Here is a 15,717-nt window from a genome sequence, read left to right on the forward strand (position 1 = left end):
TGTTTGTATGTAGTTTCTAGAAAAATTTTGTTTCCTCTTTTGTATTTGTTGAACATATAGATAGTGTAAATTCACTTAGAAAGTTAATGAAAGTTCAAAAAAAAAGTATCTTGACCCAAACAGTTTTGCTATTGCAATCATATGCCCTTCTCTGTATTTTACTTCATTACACATGATATAAACTGTAACATGATCACAATTCACAAAGAAATAGCCCACAATTTTGATTTCAGATCGCTTCATGTGTTCTGATCTTATTTGAAGAGTTGGTATTGTATGTCCATCCAAGTGCTGGATATAAATAACTTCAACCCAAACAGAGTTCGAGTAATGTAGTTTAATATGTATGGTCCAGGACAGGATTGCTGAGCTACTGTGTATTCTGGTTGCCATGTGCTTTAGCTCGTTTGAACCCTGATACAACCATACAACTACAATTTGTGTGTTTGTTCTATCTAGATCACCATAAAATTACAAGATGATTCCTGTTTTCAGTTGTATCTCAAAGTTCATCAGTTGGTAAGCAAAATCCAGGGTAAATTTCGTGTGTCTATATCCAGTCTGATCTGCCCTGGCGCTAAAGGATGTCATTGCTGCTGAGAAGTGTAACATATGACTAGAAGTTTTGTTAAGATTAGATTCTGTGTCAATTCATTCACCAATTGAAAGAACACCCTTGGTACTGCAATGGTTAAGGTTGTTTACATCTGAATTATCCGGGTAATAAAGGTTCTATTCATTGCTGGGAGGACATATTGCAAAAAGATAAAAGCGCTTTCCATAAAATTGGTATGTCTTGTTATAAGAATTTGCCTATCAACCTTATAAGGTGGTACAATGGTACCCAAGACTTAGGACTAAATCTCGTCTCAATCTCATCCCTTTGTTGAGCTTATGTCCTGTATGAACCTATGTAACTTATTCTGATTTCCTTCTAATCTAAGCTACTTTGTAAATCATCAGTATATGGTTATGACTATTGGACCTTTACGGTGTGTTTGGATAGAAAGAAATGGAAGGAAAAGAAGGGGAGGGAAATGGAGAGATGTGATATCTTTCATTTGGATAACAAATGAGGAAGGAAGGGAATTGGAGGGGAGAGAAATGGAGGGATTAAATTGTAGGAAAATGATCCCTCCAACAATGGAGAGATTTGGAAGGAAAACTCACCATTCTTCTCTCCCCTCCCTTTCCCTCCCCTCCTCTTCTCCTCCCTCCCCTTCTTTTCCTTCCTCTAATGTTATCCAAACACACTGTTAAAGTAGTTGACCAAATCTACCAAATAATGTAGGCTGTTCTTTTGTTGATCATTTGCAAGTTAAAAAACATGCACTATGAAGAGTTAATGGAGAAGAGCACATAGTTGCGAAATTGGAACAGTCAATGTGAAATAATATAAGAATTTTCATTATCTGTTCAGGCAAAATTGTATTGTACATATGTGCTACCAAAAAATAAAAAATTATTTCTAGAAACTGCAGATAAGCAATTGTTGATTAGTATGTTCTTGATTCTCATGGGACAATGACGAGTATCTGCAGTTAGCAAAGGACATGATCAATGCCTTCTCTAAGTCCTCAGCTACATGTCTTTGGATCATAGAGATCGCGTACTCCATGAAAATTGAATCACAAGGCAGCATAATTGGTCCTGAACTTGACACTCCAAATTCTTCTTCGGCTATTCTGAAGAGCTCTCTGAAAATCTCGCTGTTAAGATATGCCAAAGGAATCATAAACCGTTTTTTATCACTTGTGTAAACAACAAAGTGACCTTTCTCAGCCACTGGTCTTGGCCAAGAAATTCTTCTTCTGCCTGCTGCTGCTAGTCTTTGCCATTTCCTTGCCATTTTGACAAGTTTCTTTGTACTGATCATTTTGTCGGTTTAAAGAACGAGAAAGTATGTAGAAATTTTAATTTGTTTAAGCTGAGAAAGGCTTTGGAATGTAAAGAGGAAGTTAGGTGTGCTGGGATGAGAAAGGGTTTGAAGAATGATCGAGTTTTATAGCTCCAAGCTAAAGGCATATCGCTTCATGGTAGGACTGCCTTGTATTCATTCTTTGGAGGCAAGTTCATGTGGATATACTAATAAACAGGATATTCAGGTGGGCATGTCTGATTTACTATTCATTATGTCAACCGCTTTGACAAATATCAGGACTCAGATAATGTAGGCCAAATATGTCACCTGATAATTATTTATGCAAGTTGCTTCTTGGTAGGACTAATAAGCTTGTTTTTCAATAGTTGAAAGTTAAGTTGATCATCTGTCCGAAAGGTCGAGTCATGAACATCTTTCAGCAACTCCAGCTGCAATGAGATTCTGAAGGGCCAATGCAGATCAAACTGATATGGACATACACTTTTATTTACCAACTGGCAAGAGTGGCAACTGATGAACTTGGAAATAAAGCCTTTAATTTGTATTCTAAGCATTTATGGTTGTTATGTTGTGAGTAGGGCTCAATATGAAGCATAAGCATGTGATGACAGGTGAAAGTTACTTTCAAGTAAGGAAAATCCAATTGTTCTGTCACTGTTAAATTTACTCATCAATCCTTTGGGTGGTTCATGAATTTAGTTAATTTACCACACCTATCTGTCACTGTTATCATGTTTATATCTCTACAATGCTAATGTAATTTTTCTTTGAAAGTCGTAAATTAAAGCCGACATGATGAGATTGTACAATGATTTAACTTGCTTAATTTAGATAGGAATCTACCATTTTAAGATGGTCCAATATTGAAGTATGGCATATTAATTAGGGGCCGATGGAGTATGAGAATCCCAAATATTGTACGTTATTTCATTTTGTTCAACTCCAATTCATATCAAACAACAAAATAAAATAAGGGAAAACATATACTTGCACAATGGATAGACTAAAATTTTCTGATTAGCTTCTTTCTGAAATTGTATTAACATTCTAGTTAAAATTTCTACTGTATATATTTTGTACAAAAAAGGTGTAACATAACTTCTTTTTCTAGAAACTACATAGAAACATTTGTGGATTTCGTTCTTGATGTTCATGTGACAACGATGAGTATATGCAGCTAGCTAAGGACATGATCAATGCCTTCTTCAAGTCATCTGCTACACATCTTTGGATCATAGAGATCACGTACTCCATAAAATGTGAATCACAAGGCAATGTAATTGGCCCTGAACTTGTAACTCCAAATTCTTCCTCGGCTATTTTAAGGAGCTCTATGAAAATTTCGCTCTTCAAATATGCCAAAGGAATCATGTATCGTCTTCCGTCTGCTGTGTAGACAACAAAGTGACCCTCATTTGCCACAGGATGTGACCAAGAGATCTTCTTCCTGCCTGCAGCTGCTATCTTTTGCCACTTTCGTGCCATCTTGATAAGTTTCTTTGTGCTGATCATGTTGTTGTGTTTTAAGAGTGAAAGAAGAGAATGATTCAAAGTTGGTAAGTTAGTTAAATTTGATGAGGATTTAGCAGTTTACTTGGTTGGAAAGAGTAGAGGAAGTGGTCAAGTTTTATAGCTTCAACCTGAAGACATATCACTTCATTGGTGACTTCCTTGTTTACATTATTTGGAAGCATAACCACGCGATTAACTTTATGATGCTTTGGATGATCCCAAAACATGTAGCCCAAAGATGTTTTCTGATGATTAATATAAGCCTATTATCACTCACTCAATTAGATTACTGGTTTACAAGTGTGTGATAATGGTTCTCATTTTTCGATAATATCTAATCTGTTTAATTGTTCTGTTTTTTTGATGGGTGAGGAAACTGAGACACCTGCATTTAATTAGCTGGTGAGTACTTGGCGTTATGTTAGCAGGAAGTTTTCACAATAATCGATCAATTGATGGCTGCGAATAAGTTGGTATCTATGAGTAACATAGTAGGCCTGTATGATCTGGGATTTGTCAAAATGGTTGCCAGATGGAAAGTATATCAGACAAGGCCACATGAACAACCACATGAACTTGCTTTCGATGAATGAAAGCAAGGCAGTCCCACGGCGAAGTGATGTGTCTTTAGCTTGGAGCTATAAAACTTGATCATTCTCTCAAGCCTTCTCATCCAAACATTGCTATATCATCATTCATCATTACATTCATATCTACTTTCTCATCTTCGAAAAATTCTGATCTTATAACCCTCAAAAAAATGATTAGTACTAAGAAGCTTATCAAAATGGCTAGGAAATGGCAAAGATTAGCAGCAGCCGGTAGAAGGAGAATTTCTTGGTCAAGAGCAGTGGCTAAGAAGGGTCACTTTGTAGTTTATACAAGTGACAATAAACGGTTTATGATTCCCTTAGATTACCTCAAGAGTGAGATGTTCATAGAACTCTTAAAAATGGCAGAGGAAGAGTTTGGAGTAACAAGTTCAGGGCCAATTACATTGCCTTGCGATGCAAATTTCATGGAGTACGCCATCTCCATGATCCAAAGACATGTCGCTGAGGACTTGAAGCAGGCACTAATCATGTCCTTAGCCACTTGTAGATACTCATCGTTGTCAAATGACCAACAAGCTCAAAATAATCAACAATTACTTGTCTGTAGTTTCTAGAAATTTTTCGATTTTTTTGTAGAAAATGTATAGTTGTACAATCTTACTGAGAAAGTTAATGAAATTCTAGTGGAAATTCATATCAGATGGCCTTATCATTTTAGCAGTGCACTCTTGGATCTTTATCTTTTCATGCTGCATGGTCTAAACTGCAGGTAATTTACAGTTTCTGGAACAGAGAAATTTACCCTGTAAGATGTATTACAAACCTATTGACTGAGATCTAATGTTGCAAGTTAGTTAGAGCACGCGGCTTTGCCACAAGTTAGCCAAGCAATGAACATTCTATGTACACGAGAAGGCAAACACACAGGCTTTTAAGCTGAATGACAAACTTTTTACTGTGAAATAAAGTAAATCACAGCTATCTTAACTATTTTTTTGCTGATATGTTTGCATTTGCTACTGCAAAGACATCTCTGGCGCCTAGATGAATCAAATTGGATATTGAAATAGAGTAAAAACATCTGACTGTGAAAGTAATTTGGGACAATCGCGAAAGGTAAATGTGCAAAATGATATGGGGAGCTGAGGATGAGTACTCATCTATGTTACAACTGACAGAAAGAAACCATATTTGTGTGGCAAAATAATGTAAACATCATTTATAGTTTCCCTAGTTGTATGTAGGGTTAATATGTTCAATATGAAACAAAAGCATATGGCCAGTGAAAATAAATTAATCAAAGGCTCTTTCACTATTTTACCCATATTACATCACTTATATATATAACATAATTCTACTTTTATGACATCACTATATTTCATGAATTTCAAAATAGAGTTAAAACTCATTCTTGGTACTTTATGGACATCTTTATCAATGTCTTATGGTTTCAAACCTCCTTATATGACCCCAGAAGTCATCCAACACATTCAATTCATTTTTTGAAAAAAAAAATGTCAAAACTAACCCAAAATCGTTTATTATAGCCTTCAATTTTGGCCAATTTTTCACTTATTTTGACCCGAAAACAAAAATTGTCGAGATGCTTACTATGGACCCTAATAGACTCCGGGAGTCTATTTGGGTGGGTGTAACCATCCAATATGCCTTTAAACGGTCAATTTACCCCTTCGTACCGTGCACTAATTTCATAAAATCAAGCTACACCACGGACATTTATGACAACATATAATGGTCATATATGTTTCCAAACGGCGTTATATGACCGTGAGATGTATCCCCTAGGATCTCAACACTTTTCGCCAATGGGCCCCGTAACCTCCAAAATTCCTCAAAAAGCGTGGATTCCTTTAATTTTGGAATTTTTGACCATTTTTCGCCCGGAAATAAAAATTGCCGAGATGTTTACCATAGTCCCTAATATACTCCGGGAGTCCATTTAGGTGGATAAAATCATCAAATATGCCTTTAAACAGTCAATTTAGCCGATTACAGCTTGCACCGATTTCATAAAATCAAACTACACCACTGACATTTATGAAAACATATAATGGTCATATATGGTTCCAAACGATATTATATGACTCAAATATGCCCTAGGATCTCAATACTTTTCGCCACCGGGCCCCGTAACCTCCAAAATTCCTCAAAAGGCGTGGATAATAGTCTTCAATTTTGGAATTTTTTGACCTTTTTTCGCCCGGAAATAAAAATTATTGAAATGTTTACCATAGTTCCTAATAACCTCCGGGAGTTCATTTAGATGGATAAAATCATCCAATATGCCTTTAAACAGTCAATTTACCCGATTACAGCTTGCATTGATTTTATAAAATCAAGCTACACCACGGACATTTATGACAACATATAATGGTCATTTATGGTTCCAAACGACATTATATGACCCTGAGATGTATCCCCTAGGATGTCAACTCTTTTCGCCACCGGGCCTCGTAACCTCCAAAATTCCTCAAAAAACGTGGATAATAGCCTTCAATTTTGGAATTTTTCGACCTTTTTTCGCTCGGAAATGAAAATTGTCGAGATGTTTACCATAGTCCCTAATATCCTCATAGAGTCCGTTTAGGCGGATAAAATCATCAAATATGCCTTTAAACAGTCAATTTACCCGATTACAACTTGCACTGATTTAATAAAATCAAGCTACACCAAGGACATTTATGACAACATATAATGGTCATATATGGTTCCAAACGGCATTATGTGACTATGAGATGTATCCCCTAGGATGTCAACTCTTTTCGCCACCGGGCCCCGTAACCTCCAAAATTCCTCAAAAAACGTGGATAATAGCCTTCAATTTTGGAATTTTTTGACCTTTTTTCGCTCGAAAATGAAAATTGCCGAGATGTTTACCATATTCCCTAATATCCTCCGAAAGTCCATTTAGGCGGATAAAATCATCAAATATGCCTTGAAACAGTCAATTTACCCGATTACAGCTTGCACTGATTTAATAAAATCAAGCTACACCACGGACATTTATGACAACATATAATGGTCATATATGGTTCCAAACGGCATTATATGACCCCGATATGTATCCCCTAGGATCTCAACACTTTTCGCCACCGGGCCCCGTAACCTCCAAAATTCCTCAAAAAAACGTGGATAATAGTCTTCAATTTTGGAATTTTTTTGACCTTTTTTCACCCGGAAATGAAAAATTGCCGAGATGTTTACCATAATCCCTGATACCATCTGAGAGTCCATTTAGGTGGATAAAATCATCCAATATGCTTTTAACAGTCAATTTACCCCATTACAGCTTGCACTGATTTCATAAAATCAAGGTACGCCATGGATATTTATGATAACATATAATGGTCATATATGGTTCCAAACGGCATTATAAGACCATGAGATGTATCCCCTAGGATCTCAACACTTTTTGCCACCGGGCCCCGTAACCTCCAAAATTTCTTAAAAAACGTGGATAATAGCCTTCAATTTTGGAATTTTTGACCTTTTTTCGTCCGGAAATAAAAATTTTCGAGATGTTTACCATAGTCCCTAATACCCTCCGGGAGTCCATTTAAATGGATAAAATCATCAATATGCCTTTAAACAGTCAATTTATCCGATTACAGCTTGCACTAATTTCATAAAAATCAAGATACACCACGTACATTTATAAAAACATATAATGGTCATATATGGTTCCAAACGGCATTATATGACCCAAAGATGTATCTCCTAGGATCTCAATACTTTTCGCCACCGGGCCCCGTAACCTCCAAAATTCCTCAAAAAGCGTGGATAATAGCCTTCAATTTTGGAATTTTTTAACCTTTTTTCGCCCGGAAATAAAAATTACTGAGATGTTTACCATAGTCGCTAATAACCTCCGGGAGTTCATTTAGGAGGATAAAATCATCCAATATGCCTTTAAACTGTCAATTTACCCGATTAAAGCTTGCACTAATTTCATAAAATCAAAATACACCACGGACATTTATGACAACATATAATGGTCATATATGATTCCAAACTGGCAGAAAGAAACCATATTTGTGTGGCCAAATACAATAAACATCATTTATAGTTTGCCTAGTTGTAAGTAGGGTTAATATGCTCAATATGAAACAAAAGCATATGGCTAGTGAATGATTAATTCATCAAAAGCTCTTTCACTATTTTACCCATATTACATCACTTATATATATAGCATAATTATACTTTTATGACATCATTATATTTCATGAATTTCAAAATAGAGTCAAAACTCATTCTTGGTACTTGATGGACATATTTATCGATGTCTTGTGGTTTCAAACCTCCTTATATGACCCCAGGAATCATCCAACACATTCAGCTTATTTTTTGAAAAAAAATGTCAAAACTAACCCAAAATTGTTTATTGTGTTGGAGAATTTAGAGTATTTAGTTGATTAATATTCATGTTATGTTAAGTTTAAGTCATTTGGTTAAGGTGTCATGACTTAGACAACATATGATTAAGGTAGTAGTATACAACTAATCAAGACAAATGAACAAAGTGGCTAATTCTTCACTATTACTACTTACGGTTTCAGTTTTGATTTCTATTGATCTAGTTGGGCGTTTACATACGTAATGCATTATAACTTAGTGTATTAATGCATTATTTAATGCATCTTTTAACATTTGGTGTTTGATGCGTTGATTTTGTATGTCTTAATACATTATTCAATGCTTAACTTAAAGCATTGTTTAATGTATGGCTTAATGCATTGTTACGTTTATTACGTTTGAAAATGCAATGACATACTAAGCTACTATATTATATATATGAGAAACTCCTCATATGATGAAAAAAAAAGGTTGAGAGATGAAATATAATTTCTATCTTATCACTTTGGCATAGAGAGTTATTATCAGTTGTTCATTTTCACAAAATCACAAACACTTTTATACATTGAATTGCTATCATCCTACAAGTGATAGTAATTGTTCTTCGTTGTATCTCCTGAGTAATTTCCGTGATACCCGGTTGTAGTATAGGGTCGGAATTATACTTTTGGGAAAGTGATCCCGTTCACGCCTCGAAGGTTTTTCTAATAATTTCATTTCCATTCTTTGTGACCCTTGTTTACTAGAAAATCCCCAACAGTCCAAAAGTATAATTCTACTACAAAGATGGCAAATGTGAAGGAAATGATGACCAATTTTCAGAAATTGGACAAGTTCGAGGGTGTTGATTTTCGAAGGTGGCAAAAGAAGATGCAGTTTTTGTTGACAACTCTCGGTGTGGCTTATGTTCTCACATCTCCGAAGCCATCGGAGGAGGAAAATGAGACATTGGAGGCTACTAGAAAGAGGAACAAGTGGGAGAATGACAACTACATATGTTGTGGTCACATCCTAAACGGTATGTCTAATGAATTGTTTGACGTTTATCAATTTCATGAGTCCGCTAAATTTCTTTGGGATGAACTAGAGTCTAAGTACATGGCCGAGGATGCATCTAGCAAGAAATTTCTTGTTAGTAAGTTCAATAATTTCAAAATGATTGATAGTAGGCCAGTTATGGAACAATTTCATGAAATCCAAAGAATTTTAGGGAGTTTTAGGCAACACAATATCAACCTTGATGAGACCTTTATTGTTTCTTCTATAATTGATAAACTACCATCATCTTGGAAAGATTTTAGAAATTCTTTAAAGCATAAGAAAGATGATATCAATCTCGAGGGCTTGGCTTCTCATATTCGGATTGAGGAAGAAATCCGGGTGCAAGAGGGACAAAAGGATGTTAATCCTAGTTCTACCACGGTTAATATGGTGGAGGATGCCAAGTCTAATGAGAGAAAGAGAGGAAATGATTCAAACAAGTACAAAGGCAAAAAGCCTAAAGTGGGAAGTGATGGTCAAACATCACGAGCTTGTTGGGTTTGTGGAAAACCCGGACATTTTAAGAAAGATTGTACCATTTGGAAGAAAAAGATGAGCAACAAGAAAGCTCAAGGTGGGAAAGGCGGTTCCAGCCAATCCCAAGACAAGCAAGGTAATTCTTGTGCACAAATTTCATCTAGTTCTTTAATGAATTATTTGTGTGTGATTTCTGAAATCCTATATGTGCAGGGTGATACTTCTTGGTACATCGATTCGGGTGCATCGAGGCATGTTTGCAAGGATCGTTCGTTGTTTAAATCCTTCGTTGAGGTGACCAATGGAGAGATTCTTTACATGGGGAACGACTCTACCGCAAAAGTGCTAGGCAAGGGGCAAGTTGAGTTAATGTTTAGCTCGGGCAAATCTCTAATTTTAAGGGATGTGTTGTATGCTCCCGAGCTTAGGAGGAATTTAGTGTCCGGTGCTATCTTGAATCGTTTAGGTTTTAAAATGGTGTTTGAGTCGGATAAATTTATATTGTCTAAAGGTGGTTTATTTGTAGGACTTGGTTACTTATGTGATGGAATGTTTAAACTTAGTATTTCTAATACTTTGAAAGACAATGTGTGTGTTGTTAATGATTTCTCTTCTTTATGGCATATGAGACTTGGACATGTTAATTATAAAAAGTTATATTTTATGTCAAAGCATGAATTAATTTTGTCTTTTGATCCAAGGATAGAGAAATGTAGGACATGCATGTTAACAAAAATCACAAGGAAACCATTTCCTAATGTTGTAGAAAAGAATAATGCTTTGCTTGATTTAGTGCATAGTGATCTATGTGATTTTCATAGCACACCTTCCTTAGGCAACAAAAAGTATTTAGCAACTTTCATTGATGATTATTCAAGATTCTGCTATGTTTATTTATTACATTCTAAGGATGAGGCCCTTGACAAATTTAAAATCTACAAGAATGAAGTAGAATTGCAAACAAACAGTAAAATCAAAAGATTAAGAACTGATAAAGGTGGTGAATATTTTAACCCAAGTTATTTCCAATTGATAGGTATAGTACATGAAACTACCGCAGCATATACACCACAACAAAATGGTGTAGCGGAAAGGAAAAATAGGACTCTTGAAGAAATGGTTAATTCCATGTTGTCCTATTCGGGTTTGAGTGATGGATTTTGGGGGGAAGCGGTATTAACCGCTTGTTACATTTTAAACCGAGTTCCAATGAAAAGGAATGAGGTAACCCCATATGAGCTATGGTATAAAAGGAAACCAAACTTGAGTCATCTCAAAGTTTAGGGTTGTAGGGCATTGTAAAAGTGCCGGAACCTAAACGTAAAAAGTTAGGTGAAAGAGGAGTGGAATGCATCTTTATAGGATATGCGGTGCATAGCAAATCCTATAGGTTCTATGTAATTGAACAAAATGACTATTGGTCGGTTCATACCACCATTGAGTCTAGAGATGCATTGTTTGATGAAAATAGATATTCATCAATTCCTAGACCAAAGGATATAACTCCAAACACTGATGCTCAAAGTTTTGACCAAATTGAATTAGATCAAGAAATTGATGACCAAACTCATTTAGAGGAGGCATCAACATCATCATCTCAACCTAGGAAAAGTAAGAGGGCAAGGAAAGGAAAATCTTTTGGCCCGGACTTTCATGTGTACTTAGTTGAAGGATCAAGGAATTCTGTTTCGACACAATTTCCATACATTTTTAATGTGGAAGATGATCCTTCGACCTATGATGAGGCTATGAGGTCTCGTGATGCTCCATTTTGGAAGGAAGCTATTAATGATGAGATGGAATCCATCATGGGAAAGAATACTTGGGTGTTAGCTAACTTACCACCAAAATGTAAACCAATAGGGTGCAAGTGGATCTTCAAAAGGAAATTGAGGATTGATGGAATGGTTGAAAAGTTCAAAGCCTGGTTAGTGGCACAAGGCTTTACACAAAAGCCTGGTATCGATTATTTTGATACATATGCACCTGTTGCTAGAATCTCAACTATAAGGTTGTTGATTGCACTTGCGGCAATCCACAATCTTGTGATCCATCAAATGGATGTCAAGACAGCGTTCTTGAATGGATATCTAGAGGAAGAAGTTTACATGAGACAACCGGAAGGGTTTGTTGTGAAAGGTCAAGAAGGAAAAGTTTGCAAGTTGATCAAATCTTTGTATGGGCTAAAACAAGCACCTAAGCAATGGCATCAAAAGTTTGATGAGGTTGTATTGTCTAATGGTTTCAAGTTGAACAATTCAGACAAGTGTATTTATAGCAAATTTGATGACAACGGTCAAGGTGTCATAATTTGTCTATATGTAGATGACATGTTGATCTTTGGAACGGATTTGTCACAAGTTGAAATGACAAAATCCTTCCTTAGTTCTCAGTTTTCCATGAAAGACATGGGAGAAGCGGATGTCATCTTGGGCATAAGGATAAAGAGGGAAAAAGGAAAGTTGATCTTGTCACAATCTCATTACATTGAGAAAGTGCTCAAGAAATTTAATGTGAGTGATGATTCTACTTCTCTTTATTCAACACCTATGGATCCTAGCATAAAGTTGATATCTAATGAAGGTAATGCAGTTTCACAACTTGAATATGCTAAAGTAATAGGTTGTTTGATGTATGCCATGACAAGTACTAGGCCGGATATTGCTTATGCAGTTGGTCAACTAAGTAGGTACACTAGCAATCCTAGTATACTACATTGGCAAGCGGTTCGACGCTTATTGAAGTACTTGAAGAAAACTATGGATTATGGTTTGTCTTATAGTGGATATCCTTCGGTTGTAGAAGGTTATTAGGATGCAAGTTGGATCTCTAATAAAGATCATTCCTCCACAAGTGGATGGGTTTTCCTATATGGGGGAGGTGCTATATCATGGGCTTCTAAGAAGCAAACTTGCATTGCGGACTCCACAATGACATCGGAGTTCATTGCATTGCATTCCACAATGACATCGGAGTTCATTGCATTGCATTCGGCTGGTAAAGAAGCCGAATGGTTGAAGGATCTCATGTTTGAGATTCCTTTGTTGCCAAAACCAATATCACCAATAGTGATACATTGTGATAACAATGCTACCTTGGCAAGGGCTTATAGCCAAGTTTATAATGGTAAGTCAAGACACATTGGAATACGGCATAGTTACATCCAAGGAATTATCAAGGATAGTGTGATCACTATTGATTATGTTCGAACAAATCTTAATCTCGCCGATTGTTTCACAAAGGAATTGGCAAGAGATGTTAACAAAAGGATGGCAATCGGTTTAGGATTGGAGCCCTAAATAATTACAAATGAGGGAGCCTTAACTTAACGCCCAATAAGACGTTGGGTCTTAAGTTCAATAAGATTAACTCTCTTATTTGCTAATTGGGAACTTGTTTATTCATCCAAGGTAAAGTTCCGGATTTTCTGTGATGTATAAGAGGTTGTTTAACTTAATAGAATTCCTGATATTGTGCTTTGTCACAGGAGCATGTTTTGGAAATCTACCTATATAAGTATGAGGTTTAGCCGCTTCAAGAAGTTATTATGGGCATAGCTTTGATGTACTTATGAATAGATATGGACACATGGCTTAAGTGTCAAGTTAATATGTATTTAAGTAATTAATCTTGTGTGTGTAATATCTTCAAGTATCCAATATGTATTGCTTTTGGTTCAAACGTTTTACGATACCGAATGGATACGGATTCTTGGATTGTATGTTGCACTAAGTGGGAGTTCAAGTCTTTGTACACTTTCATGTATGCATAAGATTGTTTTTGTGATGATGATGTGTTTATGCAATTAATCGTTTTGAATACTCTAAATGGGGGAGGATTGTTGGAGAATTTAGAGTATTTAGTTGATTATTATTCATGTTATGTTAAGTTTAAGTCATTTGGTTAAGGTGTCATGACTTAGACAACATATGATTAAGGTAGTAGTATACAACTAATCAAGACAAATGAACAAAGTGGCTAATTCTTCACTATTACTACTTACGGTTTCAGTTTTGATTTCTATTGATCTAGTTGGGCGTTTACATACGTAATGCATTATAACTTAGTGTATTAATGCATTGTTTAATGCATCTTTTAACATTTGGTGTTTGATGCGTTGATTTTGTATGTCTTAATACATTATTCAATGCTTAACTTAAAGCATTGTTTAGTGTATGGCTTAATGCATTGTTACGTTTATTACATTTGAAAATGCAATGACATACTAAGCTACTATCTTATATATATGAGAAACTCCTCATATGATGAAAAAAAAAGGTTGAGAGATGAAATATAATTTCTATCTTATCACTTTGGCATAGAGAGTTATTATCAGTTGTTCATTTTCACAAAATCACAAACACTTTTATACATTGAATTGCTATCATCCTACAAGTGATAGTAATTGTTCTTCGTTGTATCTCCTGAGTAATTTCCGTGATACCCGGTTGTAGTATAGGGTCGGAATTATACTTTTGGGAAAGTGATCCCGTTCACGCCTCGAAGGTTTTTCCAATAATTTCATTTCCATTCTTTGTGACCCTTGTTTACTAGAAAATCACCAACATATTGTAGCCTTCAATTTTGGCCAATTTTTCACTTATTTTGACCCGAAAACAAAAATTGTCGAGATACTTATTATGGACCCTAATAGACTCCGAGAGTCTATTTGGGTGGGTGTAACCATCCAATATGCATTTAAGCGGTCAATTTACTCGTTCGCACCTTGCACCGATTTTGTGAACTCAAGCTTACCACGGACATTTATGAAAAAATACAATGGTCATATATGATTCAAAACGGCATTATATGACCCTGAGATGTATCCTTTAAGATCTCAACACTTTTCGCCACCGGGCCCAGTAACCTCCAAAATTCCTCAAAAAGCGTGGATTAGCCTTCAAATTTGGAATTTTTTGACCTTTTTCGCCCGAAAATAAAAATTGCCGAGATGTTTACCATGGTCCCTAATATCCTCCGGGAGCCCATTTGGGTGGATAAAACCATCCAATATGCCTTTAAACAGTCAATTTATCCGATTACAACTTGCATTGATTTCATAAAATCAAGCTACACCACGGACATTTATGACAACTTATAATGGTCATATATGGTTCCAAACGTCATTATATAACCCCGAGATGTATCCCCTAGCATCTCGAGACTTTCCGATACCGAGTCCCGAAACCTCCAAAATTCCTCAAAAAACGTGGATAATAGCCTTCAATTTTGACAAATTTTCACTTTTTCTAGACCGGAAATAAAAAAATCCGAGATGATTACCATGGACCCTAATATCCTCCGGGAGTCCATTTGGGTGGGCGGAACCATCCAATTTGCCTTTAAGCATCCAATTTAACCATTTTCGTACACGCCTCTTGTATTGGCTACAAGCTTTCACGGGGCCTTTACGTAGCTGAATATTGGTCATATATTGGTCGAAACAATATTATATAACCCCGTGATGCATCCCGTAGTGTTCCGTGAATTTCCGACACCGGGTCCGGACACCTCCTAAATTGCTCCGATCTCGCATATTATAGCCTTCATATTTGGCTTCCGTATATCATTTTTTTCACCAGGCGAGATTATGCATCCAAGTACTTCTATGGGTTCCCAAAAGGCCTTGAGAGTCATACATAGTGCCCGAAACCATCTCATTCATCCTTAATCATCATGTCTTAAGGGCCTTGGGAGTCGTAACTCCCCAAGTATGCCTTGTCCTTGGGTGCACGGCCCCTTGTACCATCCAGCATCCCAACTCTTAGGCTTTGTGACTTGTCTTAAACCCATACTTAGAAATTTTTAGCATACGAGATGCATCATATCGGTAACCTCGTTTTTCAAAATATAGGTGTTTTTAAAGAATAGGATAGG

General features: G+C 36.2%; 3 pseudogenes; 1 reads left to right on the forward strand and 2 right to left on the reverse strand.

Moving 5' to 3' along the window:
• Positions 1–1,468: 1,468 nt before the first annotated feature.
• On the reverse strand, positions 1,469–1,849 carry LOC145620142 (auxin-responsive protein SAUR64 pseudogene; annotated as a pseudogene).
• A 350-nt stretch (positions 1,850–2,199) lies between these two features.
• On the reverse strand, positions 2,200–3,367 carry LOC145620143 (auxin-responsive protein SAUR66 pseudogene; annotated as a pseudogene).
• An 814-nt stretch (positions 3,368–4,181) lies between these two features.
• LOC145620144 (auxin-responsive protein SAUR66 pseudogene) lies at positions 4,182–4,782 on the forward strand (annotated as a pseudogene).
• The last annotated feature ends 10,935 nt before the right edge of the window (positions 4,783–15,717 follow it).

Source organism: Chenopodium album, chromosome 27, assembly GCF_948465745.1.
Source record: "Chenopodium album chromosome 27, dcCheAlbu1.1, whole genome shotgun sequence".
Taxonomy (NCBI): Eukaryota; Viridiplantae; Streptophyta; class Magnoliopsida; order Caryophyllales; family Amaranthaceae; genus Chenopodium; species Chenopodium album.